The sequence below is a fragment of the Bactrocera dorsalis genome, chromosome 2 (genome assembly GCF_023373825.1).
Source record: "Bactrocera dorsalis isolate Fly_Bdor chromosome 2, ASM2337382v1, whole genome shotgun sequence".
NCBI classification, from domain to species: Eukaryota; Metazoa; Arthropoda; class Insecta; order Diptera; family Tephritidae; genus Bactrocera; species Bactrocera dorsalis.
Window position 1 is genome coordinate 54,227,970 of NC_064304.1, and position 21,482 is coordinate 54,249,451.

The 21,482-nt window shown below is 38.8% G+C and overlaps 2 long non-coding RNA genes across 2 annotated transcripts in view; both read right to left on the bottom strand.

Annotated features, from left to right (window-relative positions):
- The window catches only part of LOC125776392 (uncharacterized), a 33,807-nt gene extending 13,521 nt beyond the window's left edge, over positions 1 to 20,286 (bottom strand). The window contains exons 1-2 of the long non-coding RNA XR_007421662.1: positions 6,621 to 20,286; positions 262 to 6,546 (exon numbers count right to left, since the gene is read on the bottom strand). This is a non-coding gene — a long non-coding RNA (uncharacterized LOC125776392). The remainder of the gene's footprint in view (positions 1 to 261; positions 6,547 to 6,620) is intronic.
- LOC125776385 (uncharacterized) overlaps positions 1 to 21,482 on the bottom strand; it is a 114,112-nt gene that overhangs the window by 53,961 nt on the left and 38,669 nt on the right. The gene's annotated exons all lie outside the window — the stretch shown is intronic.

Sequence of the window (21,482 nt, forward strand, 5' to 3'; positions counted from 1 at the left end):
CAAGTCTCTAAATTTGAGATTTAGAGACAATTTTTGAGACTTGAGACGATTTTGATAATCTGTAAGCGACAGTCACAAAATCTATTACATTTCATTATTCAGAGATGTTTTTACACTTGAATGATAATAAATATGTTGATAACAAATATTAAATTTTCTGTAACATAGTCAAAAAATATAATTCTCAATAAAAATTAAAATATATGTTGACTTTGTTTCATAATATTTACGAAATTTATGTAAAATTGATTTATTTTTAACCTTTTCGTGTTTGAGTTGCTTACAAAATATAAAGAAACGACAATCGATTAATATCTATGATGATCTCTATTCAGTATATTCAAAATGGCAGACAAGAGTTCTTTTTAGTTTTGTGACCTGCTAACTACCAGGTCTCAATATTTTGAGACTAACGCTAGAGACTGTTTAGTGAATAGTAGCTAGTCACAAATTGAGATTTTGACCCAAAATGACTCATATAGAGACTAAAGACTGGTTACAGAATCGCACGGTAATAAACACATTTTTTTATACATTTCGTATGCAGGTACATATAATTGTAAAAATTCATCTTACACTAATTGATTGAATGTACTTAGGAAATGTCAAAAACTAAAATTTTAACATTTTGTAATTAGGTATCTGAAGTCGAAAAATTGTTAAAATCGAACCATAATAGTTCAAGTCTTCATATAGCGAATATGGGGATCCCAGTGCCTAATATAATTTGGCACACGCGAAGTAAAATATAGCGTGTGTCTATGGCTTATAATATAACTAATAAAATACCAAATTTTATTGTAATCCGTACACGATTTCTTCAAATGATGAATATTGACTTTGTTTTTAAAATAAAGTTTTGTCAACATGGCTTTTTTCCTTGCAAAAACTGAAAGTGTGCATGATATTGGCTTCTTGAAACTGTTAAAATTCTTTAGCACGATCGGTAAAATGTACGGCGAACTCGTCAAAGAACATGATTTTTTCCTTAACGCGAAAACAGTTTCCCGCTGAGCTCAAAAATATACGAATACAAAAAGATCTTTTTTAAATAAAAGTGTAAGCAGAGGTAGAGCTTCAGCTACAATCGACATGTGAACGGACAACTACGTAAAGCAGAACTTCTTAGGCGTCACCTTTCACTACGAAAAAGACTTAAAATTGTAAGATATGTTGCTGGTTGAAAATTAAAAAAAAAAAAACACCTTAAGTCTTTTTAAGAAACATGGTGCTCAGAATAATGGACCAAATAAATTCATTATGGCACGTTTTGAAGAGCTCAAATAGGTTTTAATCTTGCAAAAAAATTTCCAAAAAAGTAAATAGATGATAGATAAAGATCCACTTCATTGAAAGCCCAATATCAAATTCGGTGGAATGATTAAATCCATAATTGACAATAGATTTGAAATTAACAACATTCGGATTGATTACGAACAAAGCCAACGATTGCTATAGCTTAATGTACCCGTTCTTAAAGTCTTGTTTGAATTATGTAAGAATTTTGAAACTGTACGAGAAATTACAGCTTTGCAGTTCTTCACATTTATTGCTATGTTTTTCACATTCAATTAAAAAAAAGCTCATTTGAGAACCGAATTGTGATGATATAGCTGCAAAAGAAGTACTAAAAGCGAACATTAAACAAAAATGTAAGGAAGGGTTAAGTTCGCGTGCAACCGAACATTTTATACTCTTGCAACTTTCACGAATCAAAGGCAGGGAATACTAAAAGGTGTAAAACGTAAACCAGAAGATCGAAGTTCAAGCAATTTTATATATACATATACTATATATGTATAACACATACACTGACATTGTTACCATATCGGTCTCAGTCAAAATCCGCCCGTTGCATACATATGTAAAAAAATGCGCGTATTCAATACTTCCTAATATATATTGGATTGTCAAAAAAGTCTTGCGGTATTTTCGCTAGTTGGCGCTGAAAGCGCGTCGTTCTAGTTTTATTCGTCCTTTTTGGAAAGCTCATTTCACGCGCTATCACGTGTTTGATTGATTGCCGTTTCTTTTAAGTCGTTCGTGAGTTATAGCGTCGCACACATGGAGCAAAATAAAGAGAAAATACGGCATATTTTACAGTACTACTACGATAAAGGCAAGCCGCCAATAAAATTTGTGCAGTTTATGGACCCGATACAATTTCATTTCCGCCACACAACGATGGTTTCAACGTTTTCGTTCTGGTGTAGAGGTGGTCGAAGATGTCCCACGCTCCGGAAGACCTGTCGTCGAAAATTGCAATAAAATCGCTGAATTGGTCGAAAGAGACCGGCATAGTAGTCATCAAACCGTTCTAAACCATTTCAAGAAGCTTGGAGTTACTAAGAAGCTCGATGTATGGGTGCCACACGAATTGATTCAATAAAAATACCGCAAGACTTTTTCGACACCCCAATATAATAGGAAATTCGTGAATGATGTATTCCAAAAAAAAAAATATAATATACATAAAACTCGAGTTCGCTGTATTACCTGGAAAATAGGTGTTATTGCGTGTTTGCTTTATTTTCGGTTCGGATTCCAAATTCAATCGAACATGTTTATAAAAAGTGTTATGTCACACTCGCTTACTTAATTCAAGCACGTGTGATTAAATAGACTCGATTATACACAAAGCTAATCTCTGGTTTATACTTAAACTTAATCCTTCCTTAGTTATGTTGTTTTTTATATAATACTATTGCGAAATACCGTTAACTGAAATAATATTTTAAGGCGCATGCATTTTTGAACCCAGCATAGCTTTGTTTTGAATGATCAGAAAAATATCAAATTCTAGATCAAATATAGTTCTTAAAAATAGCCTACATACACCGTCGAACTGTCATCGTAACCGGTTGCTTTTCGCTCTGTGCTTATTGAGTTTGTTAAAACGGTATAACGGTTTGTTCTGCGTTTATATTACGCTCGTGCTTTGTTTGTGAATTAATTTTTTATCGTTTTATATCTTTTCAATCACTTAATTTCTTAATTTGTTAAACTAAAATTCGCGTTTACTATGGCCCCTGGGGCCACCAAATTAGGGGATAATAGGTTTTCCCTATTATCTCCAATAATGAAAAAGAAAAGAAAAAAACCAAATCCGATCCCGTTAGACCAATTTCTAGAATTACCAGTCTCAAACACGGATGATCCAAAATTTTTGGTCATGTCATCGCTGGACGACAACAAGCCACTTAATTCGTTATCATGCTTCGCTACGTATAAAGGTATTCAAGCAATCAGTAAGGAAGTAAGTAAAGTTACTGAGCTACGTGATGGTAGCCTACTGCTCTTTGTAAATAACAACAAAACAGCTAGCAAATTTCTTTCTGCAAAAATTTTACCTGGCGGAGGTCATATCAATGTCAAGCTTCATAATACTTTGAATACGGTTAAAGGCACCATATACGCCCCATTCCTGAATAACTTATCAGAAGAAGATATTGTTGATGGTCTTAAGGAGCAGGGTGTTTCTGCTGTACATAAGTTTTCACGAATTGCTGACGGCTCCCGTAATCCTACGGGTGTAGTTTTATTAACTTTTGATAAATACAAACTTCCTGAAAGAATTGATGTTGCCTGGAGGAACCTCACTGTCCGTCCGTATTACCCTAATCCTATGCGTTGTAAGCAATGTCAATTAATTGGCCACACAGCAAAATACTGCCGTAATTCACCTTCTTGTGTCTCATGCAACCTCCCTTCCGATCATACCCCACCTACTGAATGTAAGAGAATAATGTGTGCAAATTGCTCGGGCGACCACCCGGCATCATCTAATACTTGCCCTAAATATCAACAATCCAAAGAAATATTAAAAATTAAAACTATTTATAAATGTAGTATGCGTGAAGCTGTTACCAAGTATAAAATTCAATTTTCTCATACAACTTCTAATGCAAACTCTTTTGCCTCTATAGCTAAAATTTCTAACAATACTAATCAAATCAATAATGAAACAACACCTAATAACAAATCCAACAATCCTACCAAAACTAATCTAACAACAACTACAGACAGCAATTCATCTAAACAATCCCTTCCAACCCATCCTACCTCCTCTTCTGTCACTTCTCCTTCCCCTCTCTTTTCCCCTTTATCCATCTCTGACTCTCCTCTCAATATCCTTTCCTCCTGTCCTATCACACCCTCCCCCACCCTCTCCTGCTCGCAAGATCCTCTTGCATTACCCAATTTTCCTTCTTACAATGAAGACATTTAGTTTAAATAAAATATTCGTAGCTTAACTTTTTTCTTTTATAAGTTTACATATGATATGATTACACTTCTTCAATGGAACATTAACGGTTATGTTAATAATTATATTAACTTAGAGTTACTTATGGGATCGTACAATCCATCTATTATCCTGTTGAATGAAACTCACCTATCTTATAATGCCTCAGCTTTTACCCCTAGGGCTTATGTGGGATATTTTATTAATCTCCCACATAACACCACCAACAAGCAGGGAGTTGCCATCCTAGTTAAAAGAAATCTACCTCACGTATTACTTCCCATACCCCTTTCAATTTTTTCTTCTGTAGCTATTGAGATCCTCGCCCCCTATAAAATTTCAATCATCTGTGCTTATTCCCCTCCTGATCAATCATTTTCTACTACTGAATTTTGAAATCTTATTCCTTCCGGTTCAAATCCTTTTATCTTGTGTGGTGACTTCAATGCTTGGAGTCCCCTTTGGGGCTCTGCTTCGGCTAACTCCAAGGGACGTAGCATTGAGGATGCCTTACTAAGATCCAACTGCATTGTTTTAAATGATGGTTCCCCCACCCATTTTTCCACTCACTCTACCTTCACTAATATTGATCTTTCCATATGTTCTGCCTCCCTCTCCTCAAAAATATCCTGGTGTTGTATTGATGATCTCCATGGCAGTGATCATTTTCCCATCCTTTCCAAAATATCTACTTCTCGCCCTCATTCATTTTTTAAGCCCAGGATTCGGTTTAAAACTGATTCGGCTGATTGGGATAGGTTTGAAGAAGCCTGTTTATCGCATTCACGTTATTTCCCCTTTTCTTCCAATATAAATCAAGAGGCTTCTAGAATCCAAAAAATTATACGTTCTGCTTCTAACTATTCTTTTCCCCTTTCTTCTTCTAAACCAGTCAAGCTTGCTCCTCTTTGGTGGAATAATGAGCTTTCTGCACTAAGAAATCTGAAACAGATCGCATGGCATCAATTTAAACGTTTACGTTCTAGTGCAAACTTAATAGCTTACAAAAAATCCAATGCATTTTTTCGCCATAAAGCTAAGGCTGCTAAGGTTCATTGTTTCCAAGAATTTACGAATAATATCACTTCTTCTTCGGATTCTAGAAAAATCTGGACTGATATGAAAAGACTGGCTGGTTTATCACCTTTTTCTCCTATCACTTATTTAAATACTCCTCGGGGCACTCTACTATAACCCAAAGATATAGCCTTAGAGTTTGCCACCCACTTTTCCAATATTTCTTTGGACTCCAATTTCTCTTCTGATTTTTCCTCTAGTAAACTTTCTTCTCTTTGCTCTCCTTACCTTCCTCCTTCCACCTTATCTCAATCAGCTGAATATTTAGATGCCGATATATCTGAACTTGATTTTAATTTAGCCCTCTCGTCAGTCAAGGGCAAAACTCCTGGCATTGATAAAATCTCTTACCTTATCATCAAGCACCTTCCTCCATTCCTTATATCCCGTCTAGTCAAACTTTACAATAGTATTTTTCTCAGTGGCAACTACCCTGTCCTCTGGAAGACTAGCGCGATTATTCCTATTTTAAAACCTGGTAAACCTCCTGGTGTGGTCAGCAGTTATCGTCCCATTTCCCTTCTTCCTTGCCTTGGTAAATTGATTGAAAATTGCTACTAGACTCGCCTGGTATGCTCAATCTAATAATCTCATTTCGCACAACCAAGTTGCGTTTAAGAGGGGGCAGGGTACGTTGGATGCTCTCCTGCACCTTGATCACTTTATCTCTGATACTCTCTCCCACAAAAATCACGTTTCTATTCTTTCTTTAGATTTCCTAAAAGCATTTGACAGGATTGGGATTCATGTAGTGTTAAGACAGCTTAGTAGGTGGAGAGTGGGTTCTCGTATTTTTAACTTTGTCAAATCTTTCCTATCCAACCGTAAATTAAGTGTTATCATATCCAATGTTTCATCCTCTGTTCTACCATTAGATAATGGTACCCCACAAGGGTCACCGCTCTCGGTGATCCTATTTACTATTGCATTTGATGAAATCAGTACCATTCTATCAGATTTTGTTACTATCCGGCATCAGATTTATGCTGATGATTTAATTTTATTCTCAAAAACTTCAAATTTGACTTCAGTAACAATTACTTTCTCTGAAATTTTATTGCGTCTTTCTCGTTGGTCCTCTACTTCAGGCACATCAATATCTTTTCCTAAATCGAAACTTTTTCATATTTGTAAAAAACATCAATGTACTATCCCAACGCTCACATTTGATAATACAAACATTTTGTGTACAGATAGTATTAAGTTCCTTGGTATTGTATTAGACTCTAAGTATACATTTAAGAAACATTGTCAGTATATAAGAAAAAGACTTTTTGTTAATTTAAATATTATTAAATACCTCTCATGTAAGCGCTCACTCATCGGCTCGGCTTTACTGGTCAACGTCACTAAAGCCCTCATCTCATCTGTAATTAATTATGGCTTGGAAATTTATGGACATCATTCTAAGAATCATCTAAAGATGCTTGCTGCGCCCTATCATTCTTCAGTTCGTTGTTCTCTTCGAGTGTTTCCAACATCGCCAATTAAAAACATACTGACGGAAGCTGGCCTACCTTCTCTAAAAGATGCAGTGGAAGATAGCTTAAATAAGCTTTATTCAAAACTCATACTCAGCACGAACTTTACTATAAAAAAGGACTTTCAATCATCACTTTGCAGAAAGAGGTCTCCTAAAATACCGTCTTCTATTTTTAAAAGTGCTTTGTTTGCTAAAACCAATGAGTTGCCGCTTAAAATATTGCTGCCTTGCAGTAAATTTATTCCACCGTGGAAAGTAAATGAATCTTCTTTCATTAGTGATCTTACTTTTCTTCGCAAATCCATCACTCCAAGCACTGTGTATAAATCTCGATTTTTGGAATTATCTGCGCACTTCAAATCTTTTGATTGGCAGTTTATATATACTGATGGCTCCAAATCGTCGCATACATCTTTTGCTGTAGTTGATGATAACCAACAAAGAATATCGTATGGTTTATTATTTCCATTTTGTTCAATTTTTACCGCTGAAGCTACGGGTATTCTCAAAGCTGTCCAGTATGCCCAACAAAACCTTGGTAAATTCATCATCTGTACAGATAGTCTATCGTGTTTTCAAGCTTTAAAAAACCGCAGTAACTACAATGACGTCATTATTGGCATTAGATCGCTGTTGTTTTCGTTAGCACATAGACTAAAAATAATGTGGATACCCGGTCACTCTGGAATCATTGGAAATACTTTTGCGGACTCGGTGGCTAAGGAGGTGTGCATCACTCCAACAACTACATCTGCCTTGTTTGCTAAGAGTGATATAAAACGGCTTATTATTCAACAAAGATCCACTAAATTGGCGCTTGATTGGATGAATTACAGACACCACTACTCTAGAATAAATTCAAATCGTATCAAACCATCCTTTCCGTCATCGCTTTCATCTAATTATATCATTCCATATATCAGACTTCGCATTGGCCACTCCATTATCACACACGCTCACATACTAAATGGCACTCAGATCAACCAATGCCCATTTTGTGATTCAGATTTAAATCTATTGCATCTTCTGCAACATTGTCCAGCACTTCAAACTCATAGAATGTCAAACTTCAACAATACTGATCCAATAATTTTATTGATGGATCCCTCAAGCAACAACATTTCGAAAATCTACAACTTTTTGAAAGACAGCGACCTTCTTCGACGCATATAACATAACCAGTCGGCCGATAGCCCATGATGCTAGTGCTGCGTATTTTCTTAAATTTGTATAATAATTGTATTATTATGTAAGCTTTTATAAAATAAAATAAAATAAAAATAAATAAAATAAAAATAGCCTATTGTTTCATTAAAATTATTGCCTCTAATCAAATAATGATGTATCAAATTATGTTACGCCATTTAAGTTTATCAGCCTTATTGCGCTGCATCGACGCAGAAGAAGCCTATTTTGAAAGTTTTTAAAGAACGATTGGTTCCATAAATTTTTTTAAATCGACTCAGTCCTATTACTTTACGGATAAACAAAAATATTCCTTTTACGCGAACGAAAAATTCGTATCAGGAATTTCGTGTGAAATGTACGAATTTTGATTATGGTCTTGTGAACTTCGGGCAAACTGTCATTTATGTTTTTGTTTTGATTTAGTGGTACTGAAAAACTTTGTAAACTTATAAAGAATTATGCGACTGTTTAAGATTAAAAACGTCTTTTTATTTTTAATTCTAAAGTATGTTACATATACCTTTCTAGATCTGTCGGTATTAGTTGCATAAATTATGCAGAATGTATTGGTGTGTTTGAAGGAATAATGGATTTAAAAAACTTTTTGAATTGCTATTAACACTAGGTGGCAACTTGAAAAAATCGATTATTACCTTTTTTTTTCTTTATGAAAACGATTTCGATTGAGAATCATGTATCAAATAGATTATCAGGATTTTCGACATTCGTATGAACAAAAACGGTCAACTTTTTTAATAGGTCAAACAAAAAGATTTTAAAATCAAATAAATGGTTAATAAAGTACCCTTATATTTTAAAGATAGTTGTTCCGACCAAATTTGTCAACAAATTTCATGAATTCATATGAAAATAGTTTACATATACCTAAATTTAAAACTAACATTACTATGAACGGTGCACTGCGATATAAGGTTTCTTGTGCACTCTAATGAAAATCAGGAATGTGCTAGACGGTATTGAATCGGTAAAATCCCTATTAGAATATAAAGATATAGCGTTAATAAACCTGCGTGTGCAGATTTCTGAGGATTTCGAATGTTCCACATGTCGCTCCCCCAGCGGGCAGGGATTACATTTTGTCCGCGGTAAGAGGCGACTAAAATCCTTACGCACTACGTCTGTATTTTGGGCTTGCTAAAAAGTTTCAGCATAGTGGTTGTCAGAAATAGTGCTATAATACTCAACTTGAAATGATATTATAGACTTTGACTGAGATTCCTCCTATTGAAGTTATTAGAAGTTTAAGCGACAAATGTCAGCAGCCATTGAGTTGTCGGGTACTCAAGTGGTAGTAGCAAAAGCTACAAGGTCTGACCGGTGACTTAAATCTGGTACCACGGGCAGCTGTAAGCCCTTGGATTTCGCTCCAATCTGCTCATTGGGTTTCGCACTTTGTGGAGATTCGTGATGGCTGTGGTTTAAACTTAAAGGTAGGTACGGTTGAAAAATTCAATCCAGTATAGTGCTGGATCCACAGCAAGGCAGAGGTTATAGATGAGCCTCGAACCCGACCAAGGTGGAAAAGGTGTCCCTTCCAATTGAAACCAAACATACGTTCAAAAAGCAGTTATTATTTAAGCCGCTGATCAACGCAACGCGTATTGATCTATGTGCTTTATAAAACACCGTGTGCCAGGCTCCCGTCGGCAGATACTCACGTAAACCAAAACGATTGTTCGGCATGTCGTTCCTCTGCGAATGGTAGGCTCCTTGCCGAGGTGCAGGGGTTTAGGCGCAAGGCATACTCGGCGACGACCTGCGTGGCTGGTGCTAGTAGGCACTGCCCATGTGGGGTGTCGGGTGCCGCATGCGTGCGCTAACCAAGAGCTACCACCTCCTAATCCAGGGTGTTATGCGACTCCCGTGCCCATTGGATGGTTTGCAGCCAGGAGGTAAAATCGGCTGTATTCTAATGGAGCCTCCCCAACACCGGGCCGAATTGAGGAGTAACTGTGGCCTTACTGCGCCAAGGGGCTCTGGCGTGGCGGACCTCCTAGTTCCCCATCAAAATAATAGATCCGACAGATCACCCTGTTGAGCCAAGGGTTGTAAGAAAAAGATGAGTACAAATACAAATAAAAATAAAACTCCGGACAAATCGGAACACCGGCAACAACTTAAGAAAACGGAAAGGACATCGGTGCTGCGGCAGGCAAGGGGAGTCAAGGAGCTAAGAGGAAGTTTAACTTTCTTGACGCTCTTTCGCCACAAGAGCGGGCGCTGTTTGAGAAGCACGCCAAGAAGGATGATGACGATGTGCCCTCTTGCAGCGGCGTTCACCTGGCGAAAACGCCTGGTGCCGCTGTAGCAGCAACGAGCGCCGCCAAGACCCCCGCCGAAAGGCGCAGCAGGTCGGACACGGGTGAGTCACATCGGGCAGGGCCTGACGGTGCTCGTAGGAGAAGAAGGAGGAGGTGCAGAAGAGGTGGTCAACGCCCCCTCCCAGAAGCTGGTCAACCCGGCGGGTGCGATGATTCACGTAGGAAAGGTATGAGCGGTTTCATCATGAAGTGGTACCTGCGGTACCTCCGTGATGGGAGACCCCGGAGGTAGTGGAGGCCCTAGAACTTGTATAGTTGTCAGGAATAACATTGATTTCTTCTGTATTTCAGAGTTCCTGACGCAGGACTTGGTGGCGGTACAGGCTAGGGACTTTGAAGGCCAGGACGAAGTCCTCGGCATACTTCCCAGGCGAGGCACCTACAGCACCCCCGGAGGTGGTGGAAAGGCTGGTAGAGCACTGCAGACGGCACAGGTTCCCCCTCATCGTACGCTGCGACGCTAACGCTCACCACTCGGAATGGGGCAGTACCGACTGCAACATAAGAGGTGAGTCTCTTTTAGAGTGCATTGTAGACAGCAATTTAGGAATAGAGAATGAAGGGTGTGAACCCACTTTCATAACTAAAAGCAGGAGGGAGGTGTTGGACATCACCTTGGGCAATGAGCCTGCAATCTGACTGGTCTCGCAATGGAGAGTCTCGACGGAGCCCTCCTTGTCAGACCACAGGATTATAAGGTTCAAGCTAAAGGTAGAGATTAGACAACTCCCCCTAGACGCAACCCTCGGAAGGCGAATTGGGACGCCTTCAGGGATATATTAAGCAATGAATTAAGCAGGAGGGGGCAGAATGATGATAGCGTTTCAGGCCTTGGGCTGGAGAATAGGCTTTCTGACCTGAACGGGTCTGTAATTAACGCTTACCATGGCAGCTGCCCCTAAAAGCGCCCACAGACAGACGAGACTGTCAATGGTGGACAAAGGAACTAGCAGACCTCCGGAAAAAAGTACGCAGCCTGTTTAACAGGGCGAAACGTACGGGGGTCTGGGCAGAATACCGGAGCTATCTCACCTTATACAATAAGGAGATTAGGTCTGCAAAGCAGGCTAGCTTCAGGAGATTCTGCGAGAATGTCGCCACTACGCCAGAAGCGGCTCGGCTGCACAAAGCTCTGGCCAGGGGCACAAAGGACGTAGAGATAGCAATCAAACGCGACGACGGGACATTTACGACCAGTGCGGAGGACAGAGCCATGGAGCTTCTGCGGGCGCACTTCCCGGAGACAGTTCGGGAGGACCACTGTCCACCCGTTATTGAACACAGGCCATCCCGCGAGGATTGGAGTATCGCCGAACAACTGTTTACGGCGGACTCGATCCGGTGGGCGATGGCCTCGTTTGAGAGATTCAAGTCTCCGGTAGTGGATAGCCTCAGGGGGAACAGTTTCTGCTGCCTCACCTAGTTCGGCTGCTGAGAGAGAGCCTCGCAATGGCGTATATACCTGAGATATGGAGGACAGTGAAGGTGATCATCATACCCAAGGTAGGAAGGAGAGACTACTCGTTGGCGAAATCTTTCAGGCCAATAAGTCCAACGTCTTTCCTACTAAAAACCATGGAGAAGACCGTGGATCAGGAAATAAGGACGAAGACGCTGAAGAGTTCACCGCTGCATGCGGCTCAGCATGCCTACAGAGCGGTCTCTGAAATAGAGAGTTCACTGGAGCATGGGGAGGTGATGCTTTGCGTGTTCCTGGACATCGAAGGTGCCTTTGATAACACGTCCCACAAGAGTGTAGCCAGGGCACTGGAGAAAAGGAATGTGGCGGCACCAGTGCGTAGGTGGATAAAAGCCGTACTGCGCACAAGGGTTGCTGAGACTACAGTATGTGATAGCAGAATTCGTCTCGGTACAGCAAGATGCTGCCCACAGGAGGGTGTGTTATCACCCCTGCTATAAAGTCTAATCGTAGACGACCTGCCAACACTGCTAACGGACAATGGGATCCGCTGCCAAGGGTATGCGGACGACATTGTAATTATGGCAAAAGGCAAATATGAGGACACTCTCTGTGACTTGATCCAAAGAGATCTCAATCTAGCGAAGGGGTGGTGCAGGGAGGTTGAACTGAATATCAGCCCCCCCAAGACGTCAGTAATCCCGTTTACGAGACGCAGGACCCTACCCGGTCTTAGGAATCTCTCACTGGGGGCAGGGATATAGGGATGACCAACAGTGTCAAATACCTCGGGTTGATGCTAAACTCCACTTTGAGGCACGTAAACCTGACCTTGGTCAAGGCGACAAAAGCCTTAATGGTGTGTAATCCGCTGGCAGGAAGGTCCTGGGGTTGTATGCCAAGGATAGTTAGGTGTTTGTACACCATGATAGTGAGACCGATAATCACATATGGGGCGGTAGCCTGGGCCTCAGTAGCGTCGCAAACATCGGTTAAGACTAAGCTACTGAAGCTACAGCGGCTGGCCTGTGTCTGCATGACGGGCGCAATGCGCACCTGTCCAACGGCAGCACTGGAGGTTCTTCTTGAACTTACTCCGCTTCATTTTGTCATCGGTCAGGTAGCCAAACACACCCTTCTGCAAATAACGGCAGAGGGTGTGGAAAAGGCAATGTAGTCTCATCTCAGAGGATGGAAAAGATAAGTGGCAATTTACCTTTGGCCCTCCTCCCGAGGGATAGTGCTACCAAAAAGGTTAAACTCAGGAAAAAGTTTAAGGTTACCCTCGGCAGCAAAGACGATTGGAACGATTCCAACCTAGAGCTGTTGTTGAGGAACAGTACTATGAGGTGGTACACCGACGGCTCGAAAATGTCGGAGGGAATCGGCGCAGGAATTGTGGGCCCACGCACTAGGCACCCATGGGTGAGTTCCTGAGCATTTTCCAGGCAGAAGTTTATGCCATAAGCCGGTGTATAGAAATAAACTTCCATCGCAACTATCGCAATGAGCAAATAGCCATTCTCAGCTATAGTCAAGCGGCGCTAAAGGCGATCTCCTCTTACGAGATCAAATCGCTTCAGGTGCAGGAGTGTAGGGATAGGCTGAATAGCCTTGCGGAAAGAAACCAGGTACACCTGATCCGGGTGCCTGGTCACAAAGGTATAGCCGGCAACGAACTGGCCGATAAGCTCGCCCGCAGGCTCCACCAAGATAGTAGGACCCGAACCCTTTACGGGGGTGGGGCCCCATACCATGAAGGAACTGCTCCGTAAAGAGGAAAGAGTAGGCAGGGAGGAGTATTGGCTACAAGCTCATGGTATGAGACACGCCAAGCTGCTAATGGGAGGATACAGCTTGAAAAGGTTAAAAATTGTAATAAACCTCCCCAGGAACAAACTCAGGCTGCTAGTCACATGGTACACTGGTCACTGCAAGCTAAATAGGCGTCTGGACAGCATGGGCCTATCAGCTTACGCCAACTGCCGTTTCTGCGACAGGGAGCCTGAAACCCCGGAGCATCTGCTGATTGAGTGCACAGCAATCTGTAGACGCAGATCTAAGGCCCTTGGAGTGTTGTTTCCGGATAGGAATCACATTGCCTCGCTATCGCCAGGAAGTCTACTGGACTTCATTAATGGGCTGGGTATAGGCGAGTCAATGTGAGTAAGGAGAGGGCACAATAGACTAAAGGTCGCAGTACATTCCTCATCATCATTAATTCATTCATTCATGTAGCGGAACTTGATACAGGGTTTCGACCCCAATTCATTCCCGGCTATCTCTTAATGACTTGGCACCCAGATGGGGTGTACTCTGTTGCAGAGTTATATGCAGTCCGACTGTTCTATACATTCCTGTTATACTGTATACTGATTGATAACTTTAATCTTTTTTGTAAAGTTTACGCTTTTTTAATGCCGTCCCATGGTATAAATTTTTTTGTTGGGAAAACTGAAGCAAGTTATCTTGCGATCGTGCCAATATGTATAGATCGCAGTGTATTGCGTTTGCGACATCTGATTTACAGTCTCCAGCTGGACTCTCATAAAGATCACCTGTGATTGTAAGTAGCCATTTTCGTTATAAACGGCTTACAGATTTAATTTACATTTGTCCTTTATGTGCCAAGGATAATTGAATTGCATATTTTATAATTCTCCACATGGCCAGTGCCTCGCTATGACAGCTGTAATTGAACCTATGTAATAAGTCTTGGTTTTTGTTTTGACATAGTTTGGCCAATGATGTTTTATTATTCTGCATTTGGTTGTAGATATCCATATATTCTGTGCTACGCTGGAGTTGATCTTTGGCGACGACAATGCTGGTACTGCCGCCTGGCGATCTGTGCAAATAGTTGCCTTCTGTATCTTCTTTCGCAGTTGCACAATAAAACTTCACAGGCATTCTTTATGGTGAATGCTAGCTGAGTTAGGTAGATGGTAATAAAGATAGATGTGAATTAACCACTCCCCGTATTCACCTGATATGGCACCGCGCGACTTCTTCCTTTTCGGAAAAATGCATTTGCCCATGAAAGAAAAGCGTTATGCAGACGTAGAGGCCATTCAAAAGGCTTGCACCGGATGCTGGCGACCACATACCTGCCAACGAGCTAAACACTCGTTCGACATGCTTTTGAACCGTGCAAAAAGTTGTATTGAAGCAGAAGGAGACTATTTGAATAAAATAAATTGATTTTGCCGAAAAAACCATTTGTTCTGTGTGGAACACACCTTGTATAAGCCAAAAGATTCTGGATTTCAGTATTTACGAAACCTGATACCCCCCTTGGGTAAGGGAGAAGTCTTAAGTACACTGGGTCTTCATTTTCGCCGTCAGGTCGGGTAACGATCTTAACAGAGGTTTCGAATTGGCTATATATTTAAAAGCTCTGGTAGGTTCTTAGTTGTCCCAACTAGTAATTTAAGTTCTTTCATTCCTTTGACCTAAAACATTTAGCAAATCGACACTGATTCATTAGGTGACCCAAACTCATCTTTCAAACTTTAACGCCATCATACTTATTGTTTTACGGGAACCGCATGGATGTGTCAATCCTCTGATCGCTTGTAGGATGGTATCTAAATTTTATTATAATTTTATTTTTAATATGTGGGTTTTAATGCATTACGCTTATGATCAGTCTACTTTTTGCCTTTGAAATAAAATGAAAGCTCTTAAGGAGGTATTTTAGTCTACTAATAAATTTTCTTTTCACAGCTTAACTATTCGAGAATGTGTTTACAAGAAGGTTTTTCGAATCTCAATTTTTTTTCGAAAATACATATACACAGTCTCATAAAAGTATATATACGCCACACATTTCGTCAGTACGTGTGTATAAAGTAAAAAACTTAGTTTTTGCTTGTGAAACATGTTATTTTATTTAAATTTCTTTTTTTACAGCACACATTGAAAGAATCAAGGCTTTGGTGATTTCTACCGATATTCTACCCCATTCCTCAAGAAAAACTGTTTTGTGCGTGGATATTGAAGTAACGTTCCGAAGCTTTAAGACGATCCCACAAATCATCTATGACATTTAAATCCGGCGACTGTGGACGATGTTCTAAGAATGTTTGGGATCATTATCCTTTAAAAATATGGACTGGCCTTTCCTCTCTAGAGATTCCTCTAGATTTAGTTTTTTTTACATTTTGGAAGATAACAGTCCTTTAAAATATGTACATATATACACAGTCCTATCCATTATTCCTTCAATGAACCCTAGTATTTGGTGCTATGCAGCCCCATACTATCACTGATCCTCTTTTTGGGAGTTAAGTACTGAATTTAATTTAAGCCAAACTTTTGTGTGGCCATAACTTCCGAAAATAATAAATTTATGTTCATCAGTTCCCACACTGTAGGATCAGTCAAATGAGCATTTTCTGCTCAGGCCATGTTCCTTAATTCACTTTCATATACAAACCATGTTTGAGAATAAAATTTGCTTGTTCAAGAAATCGAATAATTTTGATGTGATATCAAAGTGAAATGTTTTGTTCTAAAACCCGAATTCATAAATTAAAATGTAGTTTAAAAAACCAAATCTTATAACGTTTGATTGGAGGGACAGTTTCCTGTCAAGAGCTGTCTCGATGTGCATTCAGATAGGTGTACATAAATCCGACATGGCTCTTTGAATATTGGGTGACTTTAATAAGTATTGGTTAACAACCAACACCTATACAACAGTGATATTTATGGATCAACGTGTCCATTGAATTATTTGCTTTAAACAAGGTTCACATCGGTGCAAAAATAGATATCTTAACTGGACACTGTCTTATTGGGTCTCACTCTCTACATGTTTCACTAGTCATGCCTTCTACGAATCAGATACAGCGGGTGGAATTGATTTTAGCTACCGCTAATATTAATTGATTTTATCAGGCTCAAGATGCTTTGTTGATATGTGACAATATTTTAATCACAACGAACTTTCCTAGCAGTCCAAGTGGAATCATTCGTGATTTCACGAATATCAGTCAGATTAGCTTACCTAACCTTACGTGTGAAATTTGAGTGATAATGAAAGCTTTATAAATTTGCGCATGTACATATGCATGTAAGTATATATTTGTGCACAATTTTTCTACTCCTTCGAGACATACAAAAATATTGAACATGTGACAATTCCACTCAAGATTGAAACAGAACATCAGCAACTTCAAACGAATTATTCGAACCCTTGGAAAACTCACTCTAATTATAATTAAAAATAATTATTTTTAACGTGAACTCATTAACTTACTGTACTTTTCCGGCAGCACTCATATTCGTTCGAGAAAATTAAAATTTTTGGAAAATAAAATATTTACATTAAAGTTGGATAAAAAATGTCATTTGTTTCAAACAAATGTTTCGATGTGAAGTAAAAAAACTTCGAAGTAAACAAATCATTCGGTTTGCAGAACACATCTTAATTGAAACCATTCCGTTTGTTAAGGGGTCAGTAGGGTAATCATTTTTATTTTTTTTTTTTTTGCATTTTCTGTTCCTTTATACTCTTAGAATTAATGTAGAAACCCACTTACCATTGGAAGCATTCGAAAAAGGCCCAAAAATAGTAAGACCGCTCGACGTTCGAAGCGCTCGGAGTGCACACCTTAAACTTTAAACGCGTTTTTCTCAAAGCACTCTTTTTTAAACTACTCAACTAATGAATGAAAATGTCAAAAAAACAGGCCAGATTATCCTACTGACACCTTAATTCAAAATCACGTCAATTTCTTTCAACGTTTCCACTGGACCGATTTACTTGAAATTTTTAGAGAGCCCTCTTTATGGATTTACCTGTCTAGAGCTACCCATATTCCTAAAATTCTACTGTTATTCAACAAAGTAAAAAAAATTCGACAAAGTAAAAAAAGAAGTGGTAAAAAAATTATGTTTTTTAGACGGTCACCATTTTTTTCAACTTTTCTTAAGAACCATTATTTTATATTAACGTTTTTTGTTTTGAGATTGCTAGGAAGGTTAAAATAGTAGGTACGGTAACCTGCAAATTTTTGACATTTTTAATTTTTCTCTTCTATTCTTGTAATGTTAATAAATAACGCCCCGAAGTTGAAGAGTTTTTCCTTTCCCCCACTTTTTTGATATTTCGCTTCAGTAAAGTTTGCCAATTCATCATGGAAAAATATACGATCCAACAATGAGTCAAAATTTTTAAATTTTACTACAGAATTGATTTAGACGATTTGGTCATAGTGTGACACTTTGAACCTCTTTGTCGGTGAAAGCAATCGGTGCGCAGTTGATTGGCATTTTACGCAATTGTTGGGTAACACGGTTTTTTCCCTGTCTTGTGTTGTAAATTGACTTCCTACTTATTCAGAATTGACCCCGACATGCCAAATATACAATGAGTCCCTGCATGATACTAACCTTGTTCAAAGAACCGCACTCATTTAACATTCCTCTTCTATGGTCCCATCTCGTCGTAACAGCATTTTCCTGGATCTACCGTTATATGACTTCGATGACAACCAAACCAAACCTTACCCACCAACCAAGGGATTAGATATCCGCTACAACAACAAATACAACGGATCGAAAATCTCTTCGGGTCAAAGAATGTGGTATGCATAAGGCTGGACGATTTTTCGTCGAGATAATTATACGACGTTGGTCGTATGCTATATATTGGACCATCTAGCGATGGTTACGCGAGTTTTAACAAACGCTCATAATTCTGAAGGTAGCTTCGTGATTTATTGTGCAGAGCGCGATCATTTAACATAAGGCGATAAAACCTGCACAATTCGAGATCTGAGCGGCTCTGATTCTTAGACCATAGCTATCGATATGCCTTCCCTCCTCATAAAATCGACTAGCTCCTTCTTAATCTGGATTTCGTTGTAGTTAAATTGGAAGAGTGTGATGTGTAGCTGCAAAATATTAAGAACCCTCGAAGTGAAGGAGTGGTGTATTTGTAAAGGTTAATGCACTGCGTCGTTGTTTGGTGACTTTATAGACGTGGGGCCGACTATTTCAACAAGAGGCAACGTGCAAAGTAGGCCACTCACGTGTGATGCGCAAGCGGAAGGTACATAACTTGTGATCCACTCCATATGTGTCTTAAGGACTGAGCAAGATAATCCATTTGAGTCATTACTGCTCTTTGTGTGAGTTATTTCCAAACTGAATTTTATAAATCTCCAAACACTGAATATGAGTATTTGACACTTAATTTTTCCTTAAAGCTTTTTGATTTGTTTGTTGTCATTGATTTAATCCCTAAATTTGTTTAAAAATTCATATTTTCAAATTCAAAAGCTAATAAATTTTAAAACGAAAACGAAACGAGGAATGGGTAAAATATGTGGCATGCAACTTAATTTGTCATCTTATGCTTCACCAAACAAAATATATCAAAACAAACTTATCTTTGTAATGAACTTATAAAACAATATTAAACAAAATACAAAAGCAACCTTAGCTTTGATCATAGGAAATATATTAAAAGAAACAATATGTTATATAAATAGAAAAAAACTAAATTTTAAGTGTGCTTAAAACGACTGTTAATAGTAGCCACTTTCATTTACAAGAGGATAACGACCCAAAACAAACGTCTTATCTTGTACGTGAATGGTTGTTATGGAATTAAAAATAACTTCATAGGTCCCGCAATCACTAGACATTAATCCTACTTAAATTTTTGTAAAACCGTATTCGAAAACATCGAATTTCATCAAAATAAAGCCAAAAATATGGATCATCGACTTAGTGGGTCAAAACATCCGGAAATAATTCTAGAAATCGGTGAAGCTCAAAATACTTTTTTTGATTCATATCGTGTTTAATATCTTTTATCTGGGGGATAAATCGGAATGACAAAGTTACATGTTATCCAAAAGCCAAACTTTATTCAAAAAGTAATAACATAAAAACTTCCACATTAAGTAGGACTTCCAAAACTAAATGCCTGAGAGAATAAACGACATTAAATAGAAATATAAAACCCTGAAACAACGGACAATAATTAAAGAAATAATTTACCAGCAGATTCTGAAAAAATGGTCTGCTGAGGATTCTCCGAGATTCCCAACAGACCCTGAAACAGCGGACAACTTCGAAACCTGCAAAACTTAACCTAAAACATTGGACAGTTAATAAGCCAGAATGAAGCAAAATGGAATAATAAATTGCCCAACTCTAAAATATTTTTAATGACTCACATCGTGTCAAAGATATTGAAAGTAAGAAAGCTAACTCCTTAAAACCAAAACACATTCAGTTGGAGACAAAATAATTTGAAAGTTAGGGAGACTTACAAAATGAACTTGAAATATAAGAGACTGACACGCGATGAAAAATCTTTATTTTTTTTATATTTTTACATTCAATTTATCTTAAAATATAATTAATATTAATGTTTTCTTTTATTTCTTTATTGACAAAATTCAATCACTTTATTATGTCTTCTCTGAACTACCCTGTGCTCACGATAAAGATTATCAATACAAAAATGCAACTTCCGAGACACAAAATTACCTCGAACGATAACTAATAACATACATACCTTCAACGAAATTCATCATAGTGCTCAGCAAGACTCAACTCAACTCAACTATATCTATAATATGTTAGTCGATTAAATATATAGAAGTGGCCAGAGGTCTTCTTTGAAGTCGAATTGTAGGGTGATGCCTGCTCTGGTTAGTTTATCTGCTTACCTATTGCAGGTTTATCGCAATAGGACGTTTTTTTGTGAGCAATCTTTGTCGCAAAAAGAGGGCTTTTATGAATTTCTGAGGTCGCTGTTGGAAGATCTGCAGTGTCTAGTAGTCGAAAGGCAATTTTGTTATCTTCTGAAAAGACACAACCCACTCGATTACATAGTTTAGACTCTTCCGTATAGATGCCTATCCCTAGAAACGGGAACTTATATTACAATGCCCCATAGTGCAGTCGACTGATAGGGAAGATTCCTTAAGTCTAAGAGCTAACAAGTCTGTGGGCAGTAAATGTAAAATAACGATTAATGCCTGACTAGGCGTTGTTCAAAAAACTCCTTTGATGCATATACCAGCTACTTTTTGTATGCTTTACATAAGTCTTTGCGCGTATTTATTTTCCATGATTGGCCACCATAACAAAATACCGTATGTTATAATTAGTCTTACAACTGCTGGAAAGAACTAATTAGTCTAATAGTGTAATTCTGTGAGCAGTCTCTAGTTACTATTTGAGACATTTTGAGGTAGTCTCAATTTGTGACTAGTTACTACTCACTAAACAGTCTCTTGCGTTAGTCTCAAAACATTGACTCAAATTTGAGACCTGATAGTTAGCAGGTCCCAAAACTAAAAAGAACTCTTGTTTGCCATTTTGAATATACTGAATAGAAATCATCATAGATATTAATCAATTGTCGTTTTTTTATATTTTATAAGCTACCCAAACACGATGTATAAATGAGCATCCACACACACACACCACATTAGCACGCCCCATCAACTCCACATATCAAAACTGACACGCATCCTTCACCACACTCATCACATCATCACTTACCATCCACATTACTCACGAGAGTAACACATATTGACACCCACACACAAGTACACCAACCAACAACCATGACACCGCCCCCTTGCCAAAGCGAAAAAGGGAACCTACGAGGAGATGCAGTTTCAGTTGGTTATCGACATCAGCAACGATCGGTGCATTTTTTTTCGTCACGCATCTCCCACGCCGCCGAGAGTAACA